This window comes from Sminthopsis crassicaudata, chromosome 3, assembly GCF_048593235.1.
Source record: "Sminthopsis crassicaudata isolate SCR6 chromosome 3, ASM4859323v1, whole genome shotgun sequence".
Taxonomy (NCBI): Eukaryota; Metazoa; Chordata; class Mammalia; order Dasyuromorphia; family Dasyuridae; genus Sminthopsis; species Sminthopsis crassicaudata.
The window spans coordinates 596,651,967-596,677,881 of NC_133619.1; the positions used below are offsets into that span (position 1 = coordinate 596,651,967).

Sequence of the window (25,915 nt, forward strand, 5' to 3'; positions counted from 1 at the left end):
AACAGCCTGAATTAATTCCTTTCACTATTGACCGATTGGATCTCCTTGCAGTCAAGTCTTCTCTAGCACCACAATCAAAAGCATCGATTCAGTGGCTCTCACCTTTCCTTGTAGTCCAATTCTCCCACTGCTGGTGGGAAAGCCAGAGCTTTGACTATATGGGCCTTAGTGACCAAGATGATGTCTCTGCTTTTTAGTAGGCAGTTCATAGTTGCCTAAGCTTTCCTTCCAAGGAGCAAGACTCTTAATTCCATGACCGCTATTGCCGTCTGCAATGATCTTTGAGTCCAAGAATATGAAATCTGATATTGCTTCTCCCTCTCTCTGCCAAGACCATAACCTTAATTTTGTTTCTTTAGGTTTTTTTTAATGTTAAGCTTTGAGCAAGTTATTATACTCTCCTCTTTCACCCTCATCAAGAGGCTTCTTAATTCTTCTTCACTGAGCCAATGAGAATGCTAAGGGCTTTGTTTCTGGAGTGTAAAAAGCAGCTGAGATCTCATCTCAGATCAGTTTGTTGGAAGAGCCTGCCCCATCCTCTGCAATCACCTTTGGAGGCATCAATATTTGTGCTGACAGCCCCTCTGTCCAATCTGACTATATGATTGACTCCTCAGCATCCTCAGCCCCACCCCCTCCCATCCTTACAAGTCTAAGATCACAGGACAGAAAATTCTCTGAGACTTCTGGGGACTGGAGGAGACTGGGATGGGGACAGGAGGCAATTTGAGTGCTCAGAGCTGGGGTACTGGATGAGGGCAGGCTTGTGAAGTTTCAGAAACAGTCTATTACTCAATCCAGCTTATCTAGCCATTCTGATCTGCCTGTAGGACACATCCCTCGCAACTAGTGATATGACGTGTCTCACGTCTGTCTCCTTAGGACTTTCGAGGACCACATAACACTCCCATGACCTTATTTTCTTGGCTCTAGAATAACAACCAGAGACTTCCTTCGGAAGAGAATTTTTTGTGAGTCTTAACTTTATGCTTTTATCCCCAGAGTCTAGCAACCCCACCCCAACTGACCTCAGACACTTTACTAGCTGGACATAATTGTCAGAGCAGCACTTTTTCCACGAACACCAAAGAACCTAAACAGGTTGGAGAATTGGGGGCTCAAGTAACATTGAACTAGTTTGCCTTCTTCGACAAGGATTGTTTCCTTTTGGTCTTGTTACATCCATTGCTTAGTCCAATGTCCATAGAAGATTTCTCTAAAGCTTATAATTGCCTGGTTAGAAAAATAAATCTTTAATATAGCTCTCTTCAACAATGAGATAATTCAACCAGTTCCAATTGTTCAGTGATGAAGAGAGCCATCTACCAGAGAGAGGCCTATGGGAACTGAGTGTGGACTAAAACGTAGCATTTTCACTCTTTTTGTTGTTTGCTTGCATTTTGTTTTCCTTCCTTCTTGATCCAATTTTTCTTGTACAACAAGATAACTATGTGTGTGTGTGTGTATATATATATATATATATATGTTGGATTTAACATATATTTTAACATATTTAACATGTATTGGACTGCTTGCCATCTAGTGGGAGAGGATGGGAGGAAGGAGGGAATAATTTGGAACAGAAGGTTTTACAAGAGTCAGTGCTGAAAAAATTACCCATGCATGTGTTGTAAATAAAAAAGCTTCTATAAAAATTTTTTTAAAATAAAATAAAATGAATTTTTTTAAAAAGAAAAGAAATCTTTAAAGGATGCAGTTTTCCAGCCTTCCTCCAACCTCGGTTTTGGACCACAGCACGTAGCATGAAGACAAAACCATATAGAAAGCCAGAGACCTCTAGTGGTCATGGCTCAATACTGCAGGCAGGAATCAAGCCAAGTAGTTTATTTTTAAGCATCCCTGTCCCTCCATCCCATTCCTAGCAGAAGCCACAGCCCATACATGGTCTTACAGTCACTAGGTGAAGCTTGTTCTGAGGATAATTAGTTGTGGGCCTTTGTGGACGTGGACAAATGACAGCCTCTCTGGGATGGTTTGGAAAATCCTCACCTCAGTTTCCTCATTTATAAATAGGGATACAAACAATTACATCTTTTTACCCTGCAGGATTGGGATTTGGGGGGAAGGACACAATCAAATGGTGAAAAGAATGTTTTAAACTTTAAAGCCTTAGACATTTGAGTTGTTCTTATTAATAATAATGTAAACCTATACTAAGGTCCCCTGTTGTGATCTGGAGGTGCCCCTAAGGTCTTAGAGGCTATTCACATAGAGCAGACGTTCTAGTACTTCTAGAACCAGGACTCTAAGCGTGGGTGCAGGTTATGTGTCCAACAATTTGGCTAGCAGAGCCATGACAGGGCAATGCCGTCATCTACAACAGGGTCTCCCAGTGTGGAAATCCCCTCTCTGAGACAGATTATAATTTAGAGCGGAGGTCCTCAAACTTGTTAAACAGGGGGCCAGTTTCCTGTCCCTCAGATTATTGGAGGACAGGACTATAGTAAAAACAAAAGCTCACACTCTGTCTCCGCCCCTCAGCCCATTTGCCATAACCCGGCGGGCCACATAAACGTCCTCAGCCGCTGCGTCTGGCCCACGGGCCGCAGTTTGAGAACCCCTGGTTTAGAACCTTAGAGAATTGCCTAGCCTTGGGCTGGGGTGAGGTGGACAGGGACTGAGGGGTCTCGAGACTTGTTTATAATCCAAAGCAATAATGTGTTAGATTTGAAACCACTGGTCTTCCTGACCCAAGATCCATATCACCCCTTCCTTTGTATACTGTAAATGTGTAATTAATGCTTTTTGTTACATCTGGTTTGTGGATCAGGGGTCAAGGAGAAAGATGTCTGCCTCAGAGTGGGTTAAGAGAGCATCTTAATCCATAATGACATCATGAAAACACTTGAGGGGTAAAGTTCAGAAAACCCTGTGTGTGTACTATTCTCCAGGGGACAGGCATTGAGGTCTGTTAAGAATCCATGAAGCTGACGGAATTGAACCTTCCTCCTCATTTTTATCCCTTCCCCCAAGAGAATGTTAGCTTGAGGGCATATTTTTTCATTTTTGTCTTCAATCTCCAGTGCCTAGATTAGCAATACGGTTTATTAGGCACTAGGTCAAGTTTTGTTGGATTGAATCAAATAGAATTGCCTGGTTTGGGATGAGAGGAGGAAGGGAGGTGTCCATTAATGGAGAAATTCCTGCATGAAAAGGGATTGGAACTATATGGGGCCACACTGGGGTCAAGTGGCTAGAAGATGAATTATCTGCATCAAAGGGTCAAAGGCAGGAAATGTCTATGGGAGACGCTGGGTCAAAATCAGGAATCACAACATGATGAGGAGGGAAGACAGTCTGGAACCTGGCAGATAAAGGGGTCTAAGCTAGACCAATCGGTCCATTCAGCTGGGCTTCTCTCTCCACACTTTCCAGTTGCTTCTGAAGCTCCTGCTCCTCATAAAGTTGACAAGGAGAGAAGCTTCTTTTTTTTTTGGATGGGAGGAAGGATACTTTCTTTTACCTAGTTAAAAAATCCTGATACATGATATGAGGTAAAAGGTCCTTTCCACAGGTAGAGTTGGTTCCCTCCCAATCCAGGTCTGCCTTTACCTGTGGACAAAAGTGTCACTGAGAGGCAGGGGCAAAGCCAGGCCTGAGTGATGCAGCAGGAGGAACAGGGGTTCGGGCAGCAGAATTCATGGCAGATGTGGAGGACAAGGAGACTAGAAAAGAGGAGGATTCTCATGCAACTAGTTCAAAACTGCTCCTCAGGCTCATCACAGAGTGAGAGTGTCCAGGGACACCAGGGAGTTGGTGGGCTGTCCGCGCTTCCAAAAGAGCCCCACGTTCCAGTTCTCCTTCTCCCTGCCTTCGTAGCAGGTCTTCCTGGGACAGAAATGCTCCTCCTTCACGCACTCCCCAGGCCCAGTATGGGGCCCAGTACTGAGCACAGCCTGGACAGACTTGATATCTCCAGCACCACATCACGTACAGTCGAAGGCTGGCCAGGATCTGTGCTTGTGACTTTGTGTTCTCATTCCCAGGGCCTTGCTTCCCACGGGGACTTTGAGCTTTAGGCAAAAGGTCCTTTACACTACTGCAGTTGGTTCCCTCCAAATCCTGCTGTCACAAAGTAGGTCTGCCTTCTTTAAAGATGAGGAAATGAAGGCAAAGGACAGCTCAGACCCACTAACTCCCAGGCTTGGAAGCAACCCAAATTCCTGTTGTGCTTCCATCCCTTCAGTTGTGTCCTGGCAAAGATACTGGGGTGATGTGCCATTTCCTTCTCCTGCTCGTTTTACAGATGAGGAAACTGAGGCAAACAGGGGAAGTGACCTGCCCAGCTCATAGCTAGGGAGAGTCTGAGACCAAGTTTGAACTCAGATCTTGCTGACTCCCGGCCCTGCATTCTGCCCATTGTGCCACCAAGGAGCCCAGCCCAGACCCTCAGTTGACCCAGAATTGTGTCTCTAGCATTCTTCCCAAGGGGTCATCCCCCCTGTACTTTAGAGTTCAGCATATAAAGAACATCTGCTCTTAAGTTCTAGAATCACAGAACAGAAACTTGCAGAGATTCCAGGCAGGAGAAACCCATGGACTCCTTTTCAGAATCATGTTTGTAAGTGAATAAAACAAAATATTTACAGAGAAAATGAATCCTAATGGAATACAGGGAACAAAGTATTTAAAAAATACAAGTTCCCTGACCCCAGTTAGCACCTCTGCTCTAGGCCATCCTGGATCTGACCAAGAATTCCCTCTTCAGAATCCCTCACAAGAGGCCATTCAATCTCTGCTTGAACAGCACCAACGAGTGGGAACCCCAATCTCTCTAGGAAGCCTGGTTCACTTGTGGACAGCTCTAATGAGGAAGTTTTTCATTACATCAAGCCTAAATCTGCATCCTTGTAAGTTAGTACAGTGCCTGGTACACAGTAGTGCTTAATAAATGCTTTCTCCTTCCTTCCTTCCCTTCCTCCCTCCTTCCTTCTCTCCTTCCTTCCTTCTCTTTCTTTCTTTCCTCTCTTCCTTCTTTCCTTCTTCCTTTCCTCTTTCTCTACATTCCCTACTTCCTTCCTCCCTTCTTTCCACTCATTAGTCTTCCTTCTACTTTCTGGAGTCAGAAGGAACTATCTAATCCCTCCTTCACAAAGCATCTCTTCACATTAAATCAGTAATCAAATTTGCCCCCGTCTTCTCTTCTTCAGACTAAACATCTTCAGTCTTTTCCAATAAAAGGACATAGTCACTCCTTTTCTCAACCTGGTTGCTCTCCTCTGGACATGATCATTGGTTGTCAACATCATCCCTAGAATATGGAGCCAAGAGCAGCGCCAGAACTCCAGATGGGGATAAACCAGGCTGTGGATATGGCCTCAGATCTCAAGGCGATTTTGGACCAGGAACCCAAAGCACCATGAAAAGACAGAGTGAGCCTCTACAAGGTCACGAAATGATAGATGAATGGCTGGAAAAGGGACCTCAGAGACCATAATCTGGCCCCTTCATTTTACAGATAAAGGGAGAATACATATGACTTGCCCAAAGACAGGGTCAGCACGAGGAAGAACCAGGATTCAAAGGCAGATCTTTACAAAAGGCCTCATTAAGGGCATGGGCCCCTGGAGGAGAGCTGGGGAGTAAGAGCCCACCACTGGCTGTTGTTTTATTTCTACCAAACATTGAAAGGTTCCAAAGACAGCCTCTGGCATGGAGAAAAATGGTCTAAAGCTCCATGGGACAATATGGGGTTTTTCTGGCCACCTTCTGACTGTTCTTAAAAATGAAGACAATATTTTCCTGTCTGGGTGCTCTTCTAGTCTCTAGCCCCAGGTGTGATGGCCAGCTGTACATCAGCAGCATTCTCAAGTCACTTTAGGGCCAGAGGCCTGACTGGGCCTCTGGCCCTGAAGTCATGGAGGCCGGCTCCGTACTCCCTTACTATGTCCTCACTTGTCTGGGATTTCAATTTCCTGTTGAAAAGATTTCTATTTTTTCCTCTCCCTCTATAAAGACTAAAAGCCAAGAGGAGTGTGTGTGTGTGTGTGTGTGTGTGTGTGTGTGTGTGTGTGTGTGTGTGTGAATCTGAGAAGCAGAAGGAGGCAAGGGAGAAGCAGGACAGACTCACAGTCACTCAGTCAGTCAACTAGCATTTTATTAAATCTCCATTATGTGCCAGGCACTGTGCAAAATGTTGGGACAAAAACAGAAAAGAAAAAAAAAACCTGTTCTCAAGAAGCCCCCAGTCTAAGAGGGAGTCAACATGCCAAGAACGAAAAACCAACAAGATTTATGCAGGTTATATTGAAAAGAGCCAAGATTAAGGGAGAATGGGCAAGGCTTCTTGCAGATGGCGGGGTTTTAGTGGAGACTGGAAGGAAGTTGGCAAAGCAAGCGCTGGCAACGAGGAGGGAGAGCACACCAGGGATGAGGGGTGCCCAGTACAAATACTCAGAGTTGGGAGGGGGAACATCACAAGGGACCGGGGACCAGGACCAGCAGATTGCAGAATACATGGAGGGAAGGAAGGTGGAAGAGAAGGAATAGCCATCAGGAAGTCAGAAGAACCAAGTTCAAGTTCAGTCTCTGACTCTGGGATCCATTTAATCTCTTCTTGCCCCAAGCAATGTAGACTTAATTATAACTGATCTACAAGGTGAGAGAGTTTTCCCCTGGGTGCTCCTTACTCTGATGAAATCACAATCCCTGGTCCAATGCACTTATTATCTTCAGTGTGAGTCCATCCCCCTTTCTTTCTGTTGAACATGTCCTTGGGGGCACCTTAGTGAAGCTGAGGAAGGGATTTAGGAAAAAATGAGGCAGAGGGAGAGGAGACTGTGAAAGATAAGAATTTCCAAATTCTGAATCGTCCCCTGTTATCGAAGCTGTCTCCGGCAGCTGGTGGTGCAGCAGATAGATCACTATGTCTCGAGTCAGGAAAAGTTCAAATATGACCTCAGATACTTACTGGCTCTGTGATCCTAGGAAAGTCACTTAGCTCCTCCTGCCTTGATTTTCTCAACTCTAAAATGGGGATAATAATGGCACCTCCATCCCAGAGTGTTTGTGAAGATCAAATAATATTAATTAATTAATATAATTAAATAATAATAGTAAAAATAATAATACAGTGCTTAGTATAGTGCCTAGTACATGGCAGGCACTTGTAAATGCTTGTTTCCTTTCTTCCTGTGTGTGGGGTTGAATAGAGATGGAGTTCATGGATGCTAAAGAGGCTGAACTGGGCAGAGAGGAGAGGTGAGAAAATATCATTATGTATATTGAAGCCCCTGAATATGAGAGCAGAGGTTCCGGTACAGAGGAATAGTGTGAGAAAAAGCATGAACCCCCTGGGAAAGGATGGAGAATGTTCTGGGTCCTGGAAGATGACAGCAAAGTCTTTCTTATGTATCCTTCCCTGTGCCCTTGGTACTACCCATCTAGACCCTTCCAGTGGTCTTAGCTTGAAGGTCAGCGTCTTAATGGGTCCTTATTTCTTTAGTATATTCTTCATAAACCAGTTAGTTAATCTTCAAAATGTCCATCTCTGATGTCATTTCCCTATTCAAAAGTCTTCAACGGATCCCCATCCCTTACAGGATAAAGACCAAATTCCTTAACCCGGAGTTCTAGGATCTCCAAACTACATTTTCAACTTAATCTCTCTTTGTACTTGTAAAGAAATTGTCTGGTAGATCTGAATATTTATATTACTCAAAATAGCTAAAAGAAAAAAAAAAAAGAAATTATCTCTTCAGCCAAACGGGAATTTGCTATTCTCTAAACATACTCTGTTTTTTATCTACCTCTGAATTTTTGTGCTCATATTGTTCTCTCTGTTTACAAAGTCTCCACAATCATCTCTGAGTATAAAAATACTATTTATTCTTCAAGGCCCGGGTCAAATGCCATCTCTTGCAGGAAGCCTTCCCTGATCTCTAGTTAGGATAATTCTTCTTTGTCTCTGTCTCTGTCTCTGTCTCTGTCTCTGTCTCTCTGTCTCTCTCTGTCTCTCTGTCTCTGTCTCTCCTGTCTCTCTCTCTCTCTCTCTCTCTCTCTCTCTCTCCTGTCTCTCTCTCTCTCTCTCTCTCTCCTCTCTCTCTCTCTCTCTCTCTCTCTCTCTCCTGCTCTCTCTCTCTCTCTCTCTCTCTCTCTCTCTCTCTCTCTCTCTCTCTCTCTCTCCTCTCTCTCTCTCTCTCTCTCTCTCTCTCTCTCTCTCGTCTCTGTCTCCTCTCTCTCTCTCTCTCTCTCTCTCTCTCTCTCTCTCTCTCTCTCTCTCTCTCTCTCTCCTGTCTCTCTCTCTCCTGTCTCTCTCTCTCTCTCTCTCTCTCTCTCTCTCTCTCTCCTCTCTCTCTCTCTCTCTCTCTCTCCTCTCTCTCTCTCTCTCTCTCTCTCTCTCTCTCTCTCTCTCTCCTGTCTCTCTCTCTCTTTCTCTCTCTCTCTGTCTCTCTCTTTCTCTCTCTCTCTCTCCTGTCTCTCTCTCTCTCTCCTGTCTCTCTCTCTCTCTCTCCCTCTCCCTCTGTCTCTGTCTCTCTCTCTGTGTCTCTCTGTCTCTGTGTCTCTGTCTCTGTCTCTCTCTCTCCTGTCTCTCTCTCTCTCTCTCTCTCTCTCTCTCTCTCTCTCTCTCTCTCTCTCTCTCTTTCTCTCTTTCTGTCACTCTCTCTCTCTCTCTCTCTCTCTCTCTCTCTCTCTCTCTCTCTCTCTCTCCTGTCTCTCTCTCTCTTTCTCTCTCTCTCTGTCTCTCTCTCTTTCTCTCTCTCTCTCTCCTGTCTCTCTCTCTCCTGTCTCTCTCTCTCTCCCTCTGTCTCTGTCTCTCTCTCTGTGTCTCTCTGTCTCTGTGTCTCTGTCTCTCTCTCTGTCTCTCTATCTCTCTCTCTCTATCTCTCTCTGTCTCTGTCTCTGTCTCTCTCTGTGTCTGTCTCTGTCTCTCTCTCTGTTTCTCTCTCTCTTTCTTTCTCTCTCTCTCTTTCTCTCTCTCCCCCCTTTCTCTTCTTTGTCTCTCTCTGTGTCTCTCCTCTCTTTCTCTTTCCCCTCCTCTTTCTCCCCCATCCCTCTCTCTTTTTCTCTCTCCTCCTTCCTACTGCCTTCTGCCTTCTCTCTCTCTTCTTTCTTTCTTTTATTCCAACATCATACAATGCTTCCCTCATGGCATTTATTACATTTGCTGCATTAATATCTTTCCTCACATGGGCAGGGATCTAAAGCTTCTTTATATCTCGTGCAATTACAGGCCCAGGACTTGCTGTGCACATAATGGAAGCTCAGTGAATGCTGAATGAATGTATAGTGACTACCAGGCTAAGGCTTAAGTGGTAAAAGGCTAATGGCTGAGGGCAGACCTGGGAGTTTTTGCACACAGGAAGGAGGCTGGCAAAAGCCTCAGGTTGGCAGACCAGAGATCCAGAGAGGGAGACAAAGGCATGAAGGAGCAAGCAGGTACTGGGCAGGCAAATGGTCTAGAGTCCAGGGAAGTCAAACACTTCAATTCAATTCACAGAATCACAGTGTTGGATAGGACCTCAAAGGGCATCTAGTCCAACTCGTACCTGAGCAGGAATCCCATCTATAATATCGATGATAAGGCCATCCCGCACTCACTTGAAAATCTCATATAGCTGAAGAATACAGAGAAGCATGGAAAAGATTTATATGAACTGATGCAAAGTGAAGTCAGCAGAACCAGGAAAACAATATTTGCAAATGACTGCAACAATAACTGAATTGAAATTATAAAAATAATTGAAAAGAACAACAATCATCAACTAAAACTGGATGCTAGGAAATGATAATGACCAAGTTTGATTTTAAAGATGAGAGCAAGAATGCACTTCTCTCCCTTCTTTGTAGAAGTAGGGAATCATGGTATGGAACATTGCAAAATATGTTGGATATAGTTGGTGTGTTGGTTAGTATAGCTGGACTGTTTTTTCCTCATTTTTTATTCTTTGTCATAAAGGATGGTTTTCTGGGAAGGGGACGGGAGAGAAAGACATTGGGAAATAAAGATGACATAAAGCAAAATATGTCAACAAAACATTTTAAAATTGAAATCTCCTACTTAACCCTAAATTTGCTTTTATTGAATTAATGTAATGTTGGTATTCTAGTTACTTGTATGGGTGTCCTATCTCCCCACTGAGTTCCATGAAAGTAGTGTCATATACATTTTATATCTCTTCCAGTTCCTGATTCAGTGTTTTATACTAATAAATACTTAATAAATAAGTAATCTAGAAATAGAAACATGTGTTAATAAATGCATGAAGGAAGGGGGAACTGTTGAGAGGCCTTTGGTTCAGCTTTCAAACCCCGGGACTTCTCTGCAGCTGCTGACCTCCCTACAAAGAAGAGGAAAACTATGGAAATGAAGGTCCCAGACAGAGGTCCTGGACAGTACCCGTGGCTCCCATTTCTGGAGGTTGAAGTGCTTTCCTTCCCAATTTCCTGAGGAATTAGATTTTTTTTTTTTTGGTGGGAGGAGGAAGAAGAGAGGAGTCTGGCCTTGTGATTGCATCAGTTTGAGGAACTCTTGAGTAGAAACTTCCTCTACGGATACAAACGAATTAACTCGGTGATTTTTAATAGAGTTTTAACTCAGGCCTCCCTGACTTCAAATCTGGTTCCTTAACAGTTCGCTAATAATACTGGGCCAAGCCACCCCATATAACCCCATCACATGCTGCATGCATCTCAGGAATTCAGAGAGGGGAAAGAGTGGTCAGTATGGGTGGAGTTACAGGAAGCTTCCCGGAAGACTGGATCTTGAAGGATGGGAAAGGTTTGGATTGGAAGAAAAGTGTGAGGTGAGGATGTTTTAGATCCCAGAATTTAGAAGCGAATAGTATGTAGTTGCTTAGGCCGTGAGTTCTTAGACCTTGTGGCCTGCATCTTCCACCCTAGTGAGTGGTGGTTTAGGCTCATGAGAGAAAGATAAAAGGGCAGCTCCTAGATCACCCAGCCTGGACCCCTTCCTCTCCTCATTTTGGGGAGGGAACCTTTTCCTAGGTCTACTGAGGCTGAGAGTCTCTAAACCTATTATGTGATTCTCAAGAATGAAGATTATTGTCTTAATTTACAAATGAGGAAGAAAAATGACTTGCTCCAAACCACAGAGATAGTGAATAATAGTAGAGGCTCAAGCTCAGATTTTCCAAGTTGAAGTCAGTATTCTTTTCATCCCAGTTCTGCAAAATGCTCCAATTCTTTGCTTTGCTTTGCTATTTATGTTGTAAATGTTTGGTATAGAGAAATGGTGTGTTGAAATGGATAACAAGCTGGTCTCAGATCTGGATTCAAGTCCTGTTGCTGACATATATATAGTCAGACCTCTGGGTAATTTTCTAAGACTTTTAAGGGTGGGGAAGGTAGCAAATGACTTTAATAGAAGGAATTTCCTCATCCAGGTATATCAGTAAATCTGGATTCTAGATCTGGATTCAAATCCTGTTGTTGGCATATACCCGGTCTTCTGGGTAAGACTTTTAAGGGTGGGGAAGGAAGCAATTGATTTTAATAGGAGTTTCCTCCTCCATGTTTATCAGCAAAATCACAGGCCAAAACTCCTTTCTCACTTTTGGTATTTACTCTCCATATACATCTTGTTTCTCTGCAGAAGAATGTCAGTTACTTAAGATCGGGGATTGTATCCTTCTTTATTTGCCATCCCCAGTGCCCTAGCTGGTATGTGTGTACTCCGCACATAGTAGGCATTTCATAAGTGCTCAGCGAATGGGATAGAACTCGGGGGCCCAAAGGGTCTGAGAGGTGAGTATATATGGCAAGGACGTGGCTGCTGGAGGCAGCGGCTCCAGCTGCTCCTTTCCGGGGCCCAGGGCCGGTCTGTCTAAGTGTCCGTGACCCGACCCCACAGAAGGAGGCAGGCGGGCCCAGCTGGCTGGGCCAGGGGGCCAGGGAGTTAAGGTCAGGGGCAAGCTGTTGCTGACAGTGGGAGCTGGCTTTGGCCAAATGGTCCAAATCCCTCCCTCCCCTTTCCCGCTGGAAGAAAGCGGTCTCTCTGTCCAGGTTGGCTGGGCCGGGCTGCCCAGAGTCAGAGACAGTCAGACAGACACAGAGAGAGGCCGGCTCTTCCGCTCTAACACACCAGGCACGTCTGCGGACGGGCCTGGAATCCTGAGCCTCTCTCCGTTTCTTCCTGCAGAGACCAAAAGCTTGAATCGGGTCCAGGTTTCTAATTATTTGTACTAGAAAGAAGAGCATGTGGGCTGAGCCGGGCCCCTGCCACCCCCCTCACTCCCCTCCCAGCCCGGCCTGGCCCCGGGGAACCCTGGGGGAGACCACAACTTGCTGCTTTCAAGACCGAAATCCGGCTTGCCGGGGAGGGTGTGGGAGCGCAGACAGCGGGGCCATCTGTCACGGCTAACAGGAGCTTGCTCAAGCACCACTGGCAGAGGAAAGCAAACAGGAAGGTGAGAAGTGGGGAGTTGGGAGGGGGGGGTCATGGGCTGGCCACAATCTCAAGCCACAGAGAACTCGAGCATCCTGGGGTGCTGACTCCACAGAGCTGAAACTCCCCACAGAACAATAGCAACTATTAACCAGTCCTGTCTCCTGGAGTCTTTATCACAACTCTGGGACTAAGGAACTGCTCTCCCATTTGACAGATGAGAAAACTGAGATTCAGAGATGCTGGTAAATATGGCCTGAAGTCAGGACCAAGGGTGTTTCCCTGCTGGTGTGGGGTTCTTAGGGAATGGAAAATATAAATCCCATGCTATTCTCAGCTGTCCCCCCTCTTTCTCTCCTCCCCATTCCCCACATATACACCAGAATCTTTGAGTTTCCAGAGTCTCCTACAGCAAGGAGGACGGGAAGAATGGTCATTTGCTCTGAGAGCAAACAAAAAGCCCCTCGCTGGTCTCTTCCTCTCCTGCTCCCATAATGGCTCAAGGGCTTCCTCTCCTAACCTTGGAAACGGTTTCCCCTAAACTTTTGTGCCCAGTCTCAAGGTAGATCTTCAGTAACTGCAGACAAGAACTCGTGGGAAGGTCCCAGTCTGGGAGATGCAGGTTTGAAGTCCTCACTCTAATACTTAGTACTTCTGTGACCTGGCACAGATCACCGTGAGAACCCATTAACCTCTTCTATAAAACTGGGAGACTGCAGTAGACGAGCGCTTAGGTCCTTTTCAGTGCTCAAGCTACAACTCTATGATGAAGGAACTGATTCTTGACAAGTGAAGTGACTCCAGAAACTGGATATAGATTCTGACTGGGCAGACAGTTTTCACAGGAAGGTTCTTCCTTTGGCCTGGGAGAGCCATCATTTCACCTGGTTCTTTCCACGTCACATTTGGGATGAACAAATGAAAGGAAAACTACTTTTTGAGAGTCGTGGAGAGAGGGACACAGTGAGGAACGCTTTTCAGATATGACTTCTCTATTTATGCATATATTTCCAATGCTAGAAAAATGTTTTTCTCCCTGAAAGGGGGAGAAAGGAGAGCCCAAAATGCTTGTGCAATCTTGCGTAGCAAGAGCAAAGGTGGTGATAATTCTGCTGCCTTCTAGTCATTCTGTGGCTGGAGGATTACTAAGTTCAGTTCTGGGAACCATACTTTAAGAGGGATACTGGGAAACTGTGAGAGAAGAGAAACAGGGATACTGAGGACACTAGAGAGCATAGGATGAAAAAACTGGAGATGTTTATCTTAGAGAAAAGGAGGTCAGAGTCAAGATTAATGTCAGAGGTGGAGGCAATATAATTGCTCTTTCCAAGGTCTGGAAGGATTGTCACATGGAAAAAGAATCAGGCTTCTACTGCCTTGACCCCAGAGAGTAGAATTAGTTACTATGGGAGGGAAATGAAGGGAGACAGATTTTATAGAAGCAAAATAACAAGATTTGAGAGTTGGAAGGGATCCCAGAAATCACCTTGTCCATCCTACACACAAAAAAGAGATCTGAGCTATGGCATCCTCAACAAGAAGTCATCCAACCTCAGCTCAAAGACGCCATGGGGGATAGTAATACTATACTTTCAGGGAACCTCTAATGCAATTTGCGCCTGAACAAGAATTATCTTCCTTCGACATCCTCAAAGAGTGCGGTCATCTAGGCTTTAAGTGAAGACTTCCACAGAGGGGGAATCATCTATCTGATGAGATGGCCTCTTTCACTCCAGGATAGCACTAATTATTTAAAAAGATTTTCTGTACACAAAACTAAAATCTGACTTTATTTTAAACCTAACCCCCTGAACTTTAGATGCTCCAATATCTTCTCCTTCTCTCCCAGTGATTGGACCTCCCCCAAATATACATTTAATTGGACAACATTCATGATTATCCTATTTCCAGATCTGTTTCTTTGAAGGAAAAGGAAGAGGAAGAGAAGAAGGAAGAGAAAGAAAAGGAGAAGAAAAGAAGGAAGAAGAAGAAAAGGGAAGAAGGAAGAAGGAAAAATAGAAGTAGAAGAAATGGAGTAGCCTCACACATTTATTAGCCATATGATCATGGACAAGTCACTTAACCGATGCCTACTTCACTTTTCTCAATGATAAAATGGGAATAATAATAGCATCTACCTCACAGGGCTGTGGTAAGGCTCAATGACATTTAAAATACTTAGAACAGTGCTTCACTCATGGTAGACCCTTAGTAAATGCTTGTTTCATCCCTCTCTTTCCCCTTATCCTTTCTATGACCACCAGAGTCTTTCTTGTAGCCAAATTCAAGAGAGGAATATAGCCCGGAAGACCCAAGTGGCTCTGCTCCAACCGAAGAATATAATTTTGCAGGGCTGGGTAACAACCCTGAAACATAAAAACGGGTAGTTTTGAGTTAGGTATAAGGACCCTTTCCTATTGGGGCTATTTAGGAAGATGAGTTTTCCGGCTTCTTGGCCCAAAGCTGACTCTCTCTGGAAAGTAAGCCTTATAGCTTTCTTACTCACCAGGCCACGATAGGGTTTGTGTTATTGTGGCTCTGGCCTATGTCCCATTGGGAGGAAATGGAGCAGCAGCTGTGTGATTATGAGGTATTCTTTCAGGTCAAGAGTCTTCGACACTTGAAGCCATGAATTGCACACCAGGAAACCACCGCAACTAAGGGTCAGTTATCTGTCTCGCCTGCATTCTTGCCAGAATCTTCCTTGGAGAGAGATGGCACTTGGATCAGTTTATGGAGGGATTCGTTGACTCTGGCTAAGCTTGAACCATCACTGCTGAACCCAGCTGGCCTGCCTTCCCTCCTACAGAAATGCCTAGGGCTTGAGGAGTAACTCAACTGGGGGGAATCCCAACTTGGGGAAGACGGAGCGACCTAATACTGGCTATTCGTAACAGGGTAGAGCCCTGACTAAAGAGGCAGATGGGGTGACCCCACTATGACTGACCTCCTGTCTCTTGGCAGAGGGGCTCAGTGTACACTGTAGGAAGTGTGGGCCACTTTACCAAGAGCTATTTGGGCAAGAGGTAAGTGCCAAGGCACAAGGAAGGGTGAAAACATGGTATCCCAAGGGACAACCTCTTGACTCCTGCTCTGCACCTGGGATTGGCCATCTATGTTTGCCTTTAATCTTGGCCTCCTTCTCCCTTCCAACCATCAGCCCTGAGTGTGGAGATCATTTAACAAATTCTAGTAACTCCCAGACCTTTAGTATCCTAGTTTCTTCAGCCTTCCATTCTTCTTCTATTTCTTCCATTCTACTCCCCGCCATGTCAGCTCTTTGGTTCAATGACAAAATACAAACAAAAACTCTCCATCTCTCAGCTCCAGACGTTTCCTCTGGATGCCCCCCAAGCCTAGGATGCTCTGTCCTTTCTGTCTCCTAGCATCCTTCAAGTCTCAGCTGAAGTTCCATCTTGTGCAAGGTCTTGTCTGGTCCTCAATGCCTTCCCTCAGAGGTTATCTCCAGGTCATTGTGTCTCTGTGTCTTATCTCTATGTAGTTATTTGTACATCGTCTCCTCCTTTAAACTGGAAGCTCCTTCACTGAAAGGCCTGGTTTTACCTTTTTTAAATATATTTCCAGGGCTTAACAGTGTCTTTCTCAAAAGGCTTAGTGAAAATTTGTAGACTTGACTGAACCAGAAACCTAAGTCCCAATCAAAGTGGTTGATCCCTAAATCTCACCTTTCCATCTTCCACCTCTGTGCCTTTATCTGTTTATTAACCATCTACTGTGTGCATTGAGTTACCAGGATAAAAACCCTGCAGTCCCTACCCCCGAGAAGCTTGCATCTACTGGATTCTTACACGTTTCTTACTGAGGGAGAGGCCCCCAACCAACAAAAGATAGGTCTTTGGGGCCAGCCTCCATCCCTCCCCAAAGAAGGTTTTCATGATCTTTCATAATCGTGATGTTGCCATCTACTTGGATGATATTTGAGCTTATCCTTGAGATTCTAAGGTATCTTAGAATACCCCATGAATCTATATGGTCTGGACTCTTTGTGAGCACTAAATCTCCATGCTGAGCTTAACAAGTATCACTGTTAGGAAGTAAAAATTTTTCAGGCATCTGATTTGTAGGTAGGGCGCCAGGATGGATTCACAGAATTTTGAGGGATGGCAAAAAGTTTCCCAGAAACACAACAAAAAACTGCAGTGATACCTGGAGTTTGGGGTGTGTCATCACAGAGTTGGCTCCTAGGGTTCTGCTCGTGGATATGTTAGAGACCCACCCCACTTCTCTTAGTTCTTCAACATGTCAAGTGATCAAATGCTACCCAAGATGTAGTGCCCAGATTGAAAGAGGCGATTCTCTCATTTGACACACCCCAGACCTAAATGCTAGCTCTTCATGGAAACTGATGCCTCTAAGTTGATGACGTGGATCATCTTTGCAGAGGGAAAATATAAGAGGCAGAATACAAATAAGCCACGGGGGTGGGAGTGGAGGTGGGGAAGGAATAACCAGTGATGGTCTCTGAAGAAGGGCAATGTCTCATGGAAGGAATGCCCACCCAGTCCAAGCCCATGGTAATTATTCAAATTTAAAGTTTCTTTAGTCTTCAAATAAGCTAAGTCCCTATCAGTCTGGTGGGCTCTGCTCTTTAGCCAACTCAACTCGAAAGTCAGACTCTTCCTCAGAAAGCAGAACTGATGAGCAGAGACCTCCACCAGGAAGCTGGAGGCCCCGAGCAGGGGCCTCCCCTGCAAGCTTTCCTCCAAAATGAGAACTGGCGAGTCACCCAATTGTCTGACCTCCCTCGGGTCCGGGAACAGCAGAGGGGAGGCTAACTGCCCCCCGTGTTCTTATCAGGAGGAAAGCCCCAATTCCTAAGCACAGAGGTCTTACACACACCACAGGGACATGGGGGCCGTCAATTCAATTCAAGTCAGTTCAATTCAGTTCAATTCAAAGTATTTATTAAGCACCCGTTATGTGTCAGGCACTGTGCTTGGTGCTGGAGATACAAAAAGACAAAAACAAAACAGTTCCTGCCCTCAAGGGCTTCCATTCTACTGGAAGGAATCGACATATATGCAAATAAGTACAAATATATACAAAGTAAATACAAATTTTTTGGAGGGTCTGGAGAATGGTAACGACCGGGGAGGCAGCTTGATGATATGGAAAGAACGCTAGCTCTAATGAAAGGACCTGGGTTCCTCTGACTCTTAATACTGCTGTGACTTTGGACAAATCACTTAATTAACACCAATTATCTTATCTCTCAAAAGAGCAGGTCGAACTCATTTCAATTCTAGAAGTAGGAAATATAAGCAGATCAGGAAAGACTTCCAGGAGGAGGTCTTTAAGCCTTTCTGGGAAATAGGGACTCAAAGAGAGGAGTGAAAGTGGGAGAGAAATGGAGGTGGGACACACAATATTCTGCCATGAATGGTGGGAAGCTGAGCGTGCTGGAGGATGCAGGACACCTTTGGAAAACCAGATGAGTGGCTCCAGCTGTTTTCTATCCCTTGGAAATCCCTTGAACTTTTTTTCTGATCAAAGACCTTTTGAGGTCAAATGGGCTCTCTTGATAGTGGTCAATATTTTGATGAAGAAAGTTCCAATTCTTCCCCATGCCAGAAACTTTTCTACCGTCAAAAGGATTGGATTATTTTTCCTCAGGGATTTCCTCCTCTTCAGGGATTTCCCTCCTGACTCAACTCAAACTGAGGACGTGAGTTTATATAAGACACCTGGAATAATACCCTGTTTCCTGAACACCGAGTCCAAAGTCTATTGCTTCCCACAACAATGGCAGCAGTAGATGCTTATATAACATTTTAAGGTTTGCAAAGTGCTTTATACTTGTCTCATTTTACAATAATACTGGGAGATGGGTGCTATTGTTTATTTCTATTTTATAGATGAGGAAACTAAGTTAGGTGACTTAGCCAGGGCACACTAAGCCAGTCTAAGGCTAGATTTGAACTTGGTTCTTCCTCACTTCAAGTCAAACTCTCTATCCACTAGCACCTCCAGGCCCCCTCTAGGTAGATGGTATGTGTGAATCTAGTAAGGACGACACTCCTCCTTGTTACAGAGTTCTGCTACAACCTTCTATCCTTTCCCCTTTCTTCCTTTTCCCTTCTAGCTCTCTTTTCCAGTTCTGGTCTAGGGGATATGTTGGCGACATTCTCCTATGCTCCAGCTCCAACAAGCACTGAGGAGGATGTGGCAGAAATGTGCACAGAAGGACAGAGCCAACAGGCCCAGCAAAGCAAGATTGGCCAATCAGATGAGCAGTTCGGCCCATCCATTTCAGCATCCTGCTCCCAGTTGGGTTGTTTGGAATTCTCAGTATTCCACTCAGTGTTTCCTGCCTTGTTTGGACCTCCCTAGCACTCCACCCTCGGTTGATGTTCCTACTTGCCACAGTTCCAGATCTCATTTACTTCCCCTGCAGGAAGTGGATGTTCCTTCTCTGGACTACCCCCCAGAGGAGCCCCTTTTGAAGAAGTTTCACTTGGCTCCCATCCTGCCTTCTGTTTTTGTTTTTTTGTTTTTTTTTTAAATATACATCCCAGTTGCCTCTGAAGGAGGAACTTCTGTTTGGCCATTATCTTGTCTGCCTAGTTTACATCTCCTGGTATCCCTTGTGAAAGGGATTTCCAGCTGCTGACCAACCAGGAATCACAATGGTCAGGAAATTTTTGAAGAGACGTGAAGATTTCTTATAATTTACAATTAATCAAAGCACCCAGGATGCTAATAGAAAAAATTTGCCTGGACTGTCCTCAGGAGTTTATAGTAATGAATTACTACTTATTGTCACTGTCACAGCTTGTGAATCAAGGATGCTTTCTTATTGTGTATAGACTTTTGCATTACTCATTCACTGAATGTTGCTACAATCAAGAAAAAAGGTCAGTTTGGGGGTGAAAGCAGGAAATCTGCCTCTCTAATAGCTGTAGGGAGGGTATCAGCCTCTTGCACTCAGGGGCTTCCTCTAGGCCATTTATAAAAACAGAAATAGTCCAGACCCTTGAGTTGATATTACTGTAAGTGGCTCTTCTATTTGGGCTATAAAGAGATAGAAGGGAACACCGCTCCTACAACGAGTCTGTGGGGAGCCTGGTTATCTGCGTGGGTTTTCCATGCACTGACTTATGCTGTGTGTGCTCCTGGGGGAAAGTCTCACAAAGTCTCAGGCATTGGACTGACTGTAAGATGCTTGAGGTCTTAGGGAGAGTGTACACTATGGACAGGGTGATGCTGATCTGCATCGCAATGCAGCAATGACTACGTCCTCTATAGCACCTTCTAAGACCTTTTTTGGGGCCAGTCAGAGGCCGTGGGACCCCGACACTCTGCCACCTGATACAGGTGTGCATGAGTTTAAGGCTAACTCTGGAAAGTCTTTTGAGTTAGTTAGAAAAAGAAAGACATTATAGAATTAATTTTTTTGAAAGTCAGCTTAAATAGAATATTTAAAATCCAGTGTTTTTATTGGGAAGAGTATCTTTGCCAAGGAATAACGTTTACCAAGTGCCAAGCAAACTCTTCAGTTCTGAAATTCCATGTCCTCTTGCTTTGAACACAGCCACCAGGCCCTGTCAAATACGTGGTCAGTACGTAATTATCGTCCACTTTAGCACTGACATCTGCCTCTTTCCAAGGCCGGCCGTCCTCAGAGTTTCAGGTGGTGACGCGGCAGGGCCTTTGGGCACTGTTAAGCCCTGGGCCAAGGTAAGAGGATCCCACACAGCAACCTGTGGATAAGCACTCCCCTTATCAGCAGAGTCCAGCAGGCCGGTCCTGACCACAGAAGCCAGCAGACGGTCCCACCCTTTGCTGGTTGTAACTCTTGTGGTTCTAGAGATTCTCCAAGGAACTAGAATCCCACGCTATAGGGAAAGCAAACTTAGCAGAGTCTTGTCACCTGTGGGGCACCACCCCTGCCGTCGTGGGTTTCCTGTCCCTTCTTCGTATGTGATGTGAGTTAAGTAGGCCTTGTTCCAGGACAGAGCCACCATGGTCTTTGTATTCTCGGGAGAGCAGGATCTTGGTGTAGGGGCCCTCTGGTCTGCATCTGTTGTAGCAGGCTGAAGGTCCCCAGGGGCTGGTCCTGAGTTAGTAGAGCCACAGGTAAGTCAGTGACCAAGGATGAGAGTTGACTCACAGACTCTTGTCTGAGACATACTTATTTGAGACCCCACCTTTACAAACAACTAGAGGGAACAGGTAGGGAGCAGGGGCAGCTATTCCAATCACTGTAAGCAAAGGAACTAGTGGCTCGAGAAGAGCACTTAGAATTGGGGAGAGATTGAGGGAGGGAGTTGGTAAATTGTGGCCAAGAATCTAGTTGCCACTGGTCTCCGTGTGGGGAAAAGGAGGAAGTAAGCTGAAGTTCCAAGTTGGGGACGGATTTCTATATGGAAGACTACTTTTTAACTGAAAAAAAAAAAAAAAAAAAAAAAAAAAAAAAAAAAAAAAAAAAAACCTTCCCATCCATTTTTCCTCTTGCTTCCCTATCTTTCGCAGAATCCCATTATTTCAAGCTAGAAGGAATCTCAAATTGTCCAGTGTCTCTCTCCCATCACCCCATTTTACAGATAAGAAATATGAGCTCTCAAGAAGGGAATGACTTTCCCCTTGTCATTTCTGGCAGACAGTCTAGAAAGTGGCTGCAAATCTAGTCTTAGAGAAGTCATATTGCTTAATTGCTAGATTAGAGATCTAGACTTCTCCTTCTCCCCTTGCCTCACCACAGGCTGAGCTGTCATCAGCGTGCCTTATCACCCATGGGCCCAGCCAGAAGGACAGAATCACAGTGCTGGAAGGGACCGAAGCAGCCCCCTGAGCCAACCTCTAAATGAACAAAAGTCCCCTTTACACACACACAGCTCTTGCTGCAAGAGGATTGTCTCTCAAGGCAACCCATGCTATATTTTGGGATCCTGAGCTATAAGGAAGTCTTCCTTTTTATCAGACTTTACTCTGGATTCTCATCCCGCCTCCCACTTAGGGGCCAAGGACAACTAGCCTAATTGCTCTTCTGAACAACAGGGGTTCTCAAACTATGGCCCACACGCCTGCTGAGGAGGTTTATGCAGCCCTCTGGGTTATGGCAAATGGGCTGAGGGGCGGAGACAGAGTGTGAGCTTTTGTTTTTACTACAGTCCGTCCCTCCCACAGTCTGAGGGACCGTGAACTGGCCCCTCTTTAAAAAGTTTGAGGACCACTGTTTTAAATACTTAGAGATGCCAAGTTAAATACTTAGAGATGCTGCTAAATAAGAAGGATTGACAGAACTAAGAGCAGTGTTTAGTCAAGGGCCAAGTTAACAGATTAGACAGCAGAGAATTATAGAACTGGTAGAGTTGGAAGCCATCCCCAAGTTCAGTCTGTCCATAACATGACTGGCAAAAGATTCTCCAGCTTCTGTTTGAAGATCACCCGGCATCTTCCTCCTGAGGCAGCCCTTCCACTTAGAGTTCTAACTGTAGGAAGGCTTTTCCTAATATCAAGCCTAAATTGGCCCATTTGTAACATCGCTGCCCTGGTTCTATTTCCCTGCCTGGGGCCAAACGGAACAAATCTATCCTTTTTCCATCTGACAGTACTTGGAAGACTCTAAGACACCTGCCCAACTATCAGATTTCCTCCGAGTTTTCTCTTTTTCAGGGAAAATTAACTGAACCTCACTCTCAAGGGACTCAAGATTCTTGGTCTTTTTTATTTCTGTCCTCTGAATCCTTTCCAGCTTACCAGAGTCCTAAAAAACATGGTGCCGACGACTGTCCCTAATATTCTAGGAGGTGTGAACAGGGCAGAGGGAAGTGATACGAGCACTTCCTTATTCCTGGAAGCTCTGCTTCAGTGTAGACTAAGATTATTATAGTGTAGACTAAGAACTACATTATCACAGACACTGACTCACGAGCCCTCTGCTGACTAATAGAATGTGGGAGTGGAACATAGCGTGTGGGTCAGTAAGTCATCATTTGGTTTCTACAATAGCATCTTATCCTAGGATACCTTCTCCACCTCTTACAAGCTTGTAACGACCACTGGCTGTAAGAGATCACTACTTTCTGGAACCAACACCATCTATCTCTTTCAACCAGGTATGTTGGTCAACAGCACTTGCCAAACAATAAGAATAGCCAGCATTTATACAGCTCTCCTTTGTGCCGGGTACTGTGCTAAGGGCTTTACAAATATTATCCTATTTAATCCTTACAACGACCTGGGAAGTAGCTGCATTTATTACCCCCATTTCACAGTTGAGGAAACTAAGACAGAGAGAAGTGGAGTGACTTGTTCGAGATCACATAGGTATTAAGCTTCTGAAGTCAGTTTTGAATTCAGGTCTTCCTGATTCCAGGGCCAGCACGCCATCCTTTGCATGCTTAGCTGCCTTAAAGTGCTGACTATTTAACCCTGTCCTGTCACAGGAGGACATAAGAGACAGCAGACTTGAACTGTTCTTTCCCTCAAAGAGAGACGGTAATATATAAGGGCAACAGAACATATAAGTAGACTTGCTTTCCCTATCTGGGATTCTTCTCTCATTGCTGAATTCTTCTTGGAACCTCCTTTCTGGGGAAGGACATCAGACCCAGTATCCCTTCTTCTCTGCACTCAGCCACCATCATCCCACGTAGAGACTTTCTATCCTCTTCCCTCACTCCTAACACTTTCTAGCTCCCCTTTTATGTGTTGTGTTACCCTATTAGAATTAAGTTTCTAAAGGGCAGACTTGGTATGCCCAGTACTTGACACAGTGCTTGGCTCATGGTGAGCCATTTAATAAATGCTTGTCGGTTGACTAAGTAACTTGCTCTCCCCAAACAAAGGACTCTTGCAAAAAGCATTATGACAAGAGGTATAAATTAATCATATGATCTAGGTAGAGAAACTGTACCTAGAAAGGAGGTCAAAGTGAAGCGAACCATTTCAAGTGGGTCAAGGGGCACTGCTCAATGCCAGCTTTAGTGGCAGCTTCAGTACAAAAGATGCAGGCAGATGCAGCTCGACTGGAAGTCTTACTAGAAATAAGGTTAGAAGTCACGCAGTTGAAATTTAGGTTTGAAAATAAGTCTGAGGAGTTTAGATTTTTTTTTGAGGAAGAAGAAATCCTGTCCATGTGAAATTTTGACTACAGAGAAGTGAGATGAAAAAAACCATGTTCGAGGAGGATGAGCCCTCAGTGTCTAGAGTGGGTGGTGAGAGAAGACCTGGGAGATGAGGAAGAAGTGAATGGCCTAGAAAGTGAGAGTAGATACAGAAAAGAAGGACTGGCCTTAGAAAAAGTGGGTAGAATCCAGAGATTGATTAGATGGGGGAAGTAAAGAGATAACAGGGAAAGGAATCAGGAGAGGTTGCAAGGTTGGAAAGTTGATAAGGGGAAGAAAGTTAGGGCTACTGATCATAACATGGAATCAGGTCCACAAGGCTCCAAGGCCATAAAGTCATAGATCTCCAGCTGGAAAGGCCACTTGGAAGGGATCCCTGCTAGTTGGGAGGAAAGAACTGCAACAACTCACATCTCTACCATGCTCCAAGAGTGACAAATGTTATTAACTTCATTTTATAAGGAGATTAAAGAGATAAAATGATTTGTACCTGACCATAGTCAGAAAATGGCAGAGCTGAGGTTTGAACCCAGGTTACTGGACTTCAGGTCAAGAACACTTTTCATTGTTGTTCTTTCTAGATGATGAACTCAGCCCTAGGGAGCTAAGTTTCTGGGATGGCGGACATTTGCACTAAGATGCAGCCATCTGGGGATATGAAACCAGAAAGCAAGCACTGAAGATGGAGACCGGGAAAGAGATCCATTGAAGGTGACAGCAGAAACTGTAGGAGCAGAGGGGAAATCGAGGATTCCTAGAGAGGGGCTCTTACAGTATATCTATGGCAGGAGTAGAGGAACTAGCAAAGACTTGGGAGAAAGAGAAGTCAGAGAGAACTAGTCCAGGAGCACAGGATTTGTGCTTATAGAGTTGGGAGAAGGAGGGGTAGAGCTTTCTCCTGACTGAGGTTCTGTGTGTTATGGAAAAATGGCAGAATGAGGATAATAGCAGCCTGGAGGAGGAGTTCTTAAGGCAGAAACAAAGACATCTCTCATCATGTCCACAAGGATATCCTCTGCTGCCTTCTGCCATTCTAAAGTCCCTGAGATATGAAGGTTGGGAAGTTACTCCATCCATCACACCCTCTGGACCACGGACCTAACTACCCCTCGGGAGACAAGACTTCATTTGGAACATCCTCCATCCTCCCAAAAGCCCAGGTGAGGTACATCAGAGCCATTCTGTGGCCTTCCCATGTGGATCTTCAAACAAACAGGGAGAACGAGAGATGGCCGTGCTCATTCTGCCAAGACATATGAGGGTAACTCTGCCCAACAGCAATGCAGTACAAGGGTATCCAGCCTCAATGAGTAAGGCATGGACATTTCCAGAGGTTTGTGACCTTCTAACAATGATGTGAATGAGCTTAGCTACTGACCCTTACTCTTTCACCCCTCTTTGTTCTCTCATAACGATTGTACCAAGTACGTGGTGCTTCATTATGAGCTGTATTTCTCCATCCTGGGGTCTATTACGCACATGATAAATACTAATAAAGCAATCTAATTAGATTCCACTGAGATGACAGTCAGTCCTTTGATCTGGACTATGGGCTAGCTTATGTATACAGGGATGGGCAAGGGATGGCAGTAATGGTACCAGATACTATGTGTTCCAAGAGGGGTCAACTCATGGACACCCAGAATCCTTAAGGCATAGCGGTCCTGCACCTGGGTTTCAATCAATCTTTGTATGCAGCCTATTCAGTATTATAGGTCATAAAATCTAGAATTCACCCATGCTTAGGAATATAAGAAATAAACAATTGATTTCAAAAGGATAATATAATTATTGACCAAATACTCTTTATAACCATACCCTAAGTGGAGTCTCTGCATTAAATGATAAACAAATACTCTCAGTCATGTATAGGGGACTAAGAGAAAACATTATTCAATCCCTTCTGGGGAGACATGCCCTTCCAAACTTTGGAAGAGAAATGAAGGAGACATTTTGAGACATTTGGATTGTCACATTTTCAAAGTCACAAATGTTTAACAATCCCATGGATGAGTGGACAGTGTCCCCCAAAGAGAATTGGGTATTGGAAATCTCTTCTCAAGGTTTTCAAGTTGCCACTGGGGCAACCGAAGTTATTAATCTTTGGCTGGCCAGAGAAGCCACTTTCATGGAAATGGCCATCAGAGCCCGTCTTTCCCTTTTATCTTAAACCATCCAGAAGGCTGGTACCACCCCTCCCCCCCAATTTACAGGTGATGGTGAAATCTGGGAGCAGTACTAGGCACAAACAAGGTAGCTTGTCCCCCTGCAGTGACCCCCATGGCCAGAATCTAGCTGTTCTCCATACTCGGCCTAACAGGAAGCCCTCCTGAGATTTGCTGAAAGCGGAAACATTGGAAGCCCAGGAAGCCTATGGAGGCGGGCAGCAGCAACCACGTACCAGTGTTGTTTGGAAAGGAACCTCTGAGTACCAGTTCCACAAGAAACCTTGGCCAGA

General features: G+C 44.9%; 1 protein-coding gene across 7 annotated transcripts in view; it reads right to left on the reverse strand.

Moving 5' to 3' along the window:
- HIVEP3 (HIVEP zinc finger 3) overlaps positions 1-25,915 on the reverse strand; it is a 617,086-nt gene that overhangs the window by 40,224 nt on the left and 550,947 nt on the right. The gene's annotated exons all lie outside the window — the stretch shown is intronic.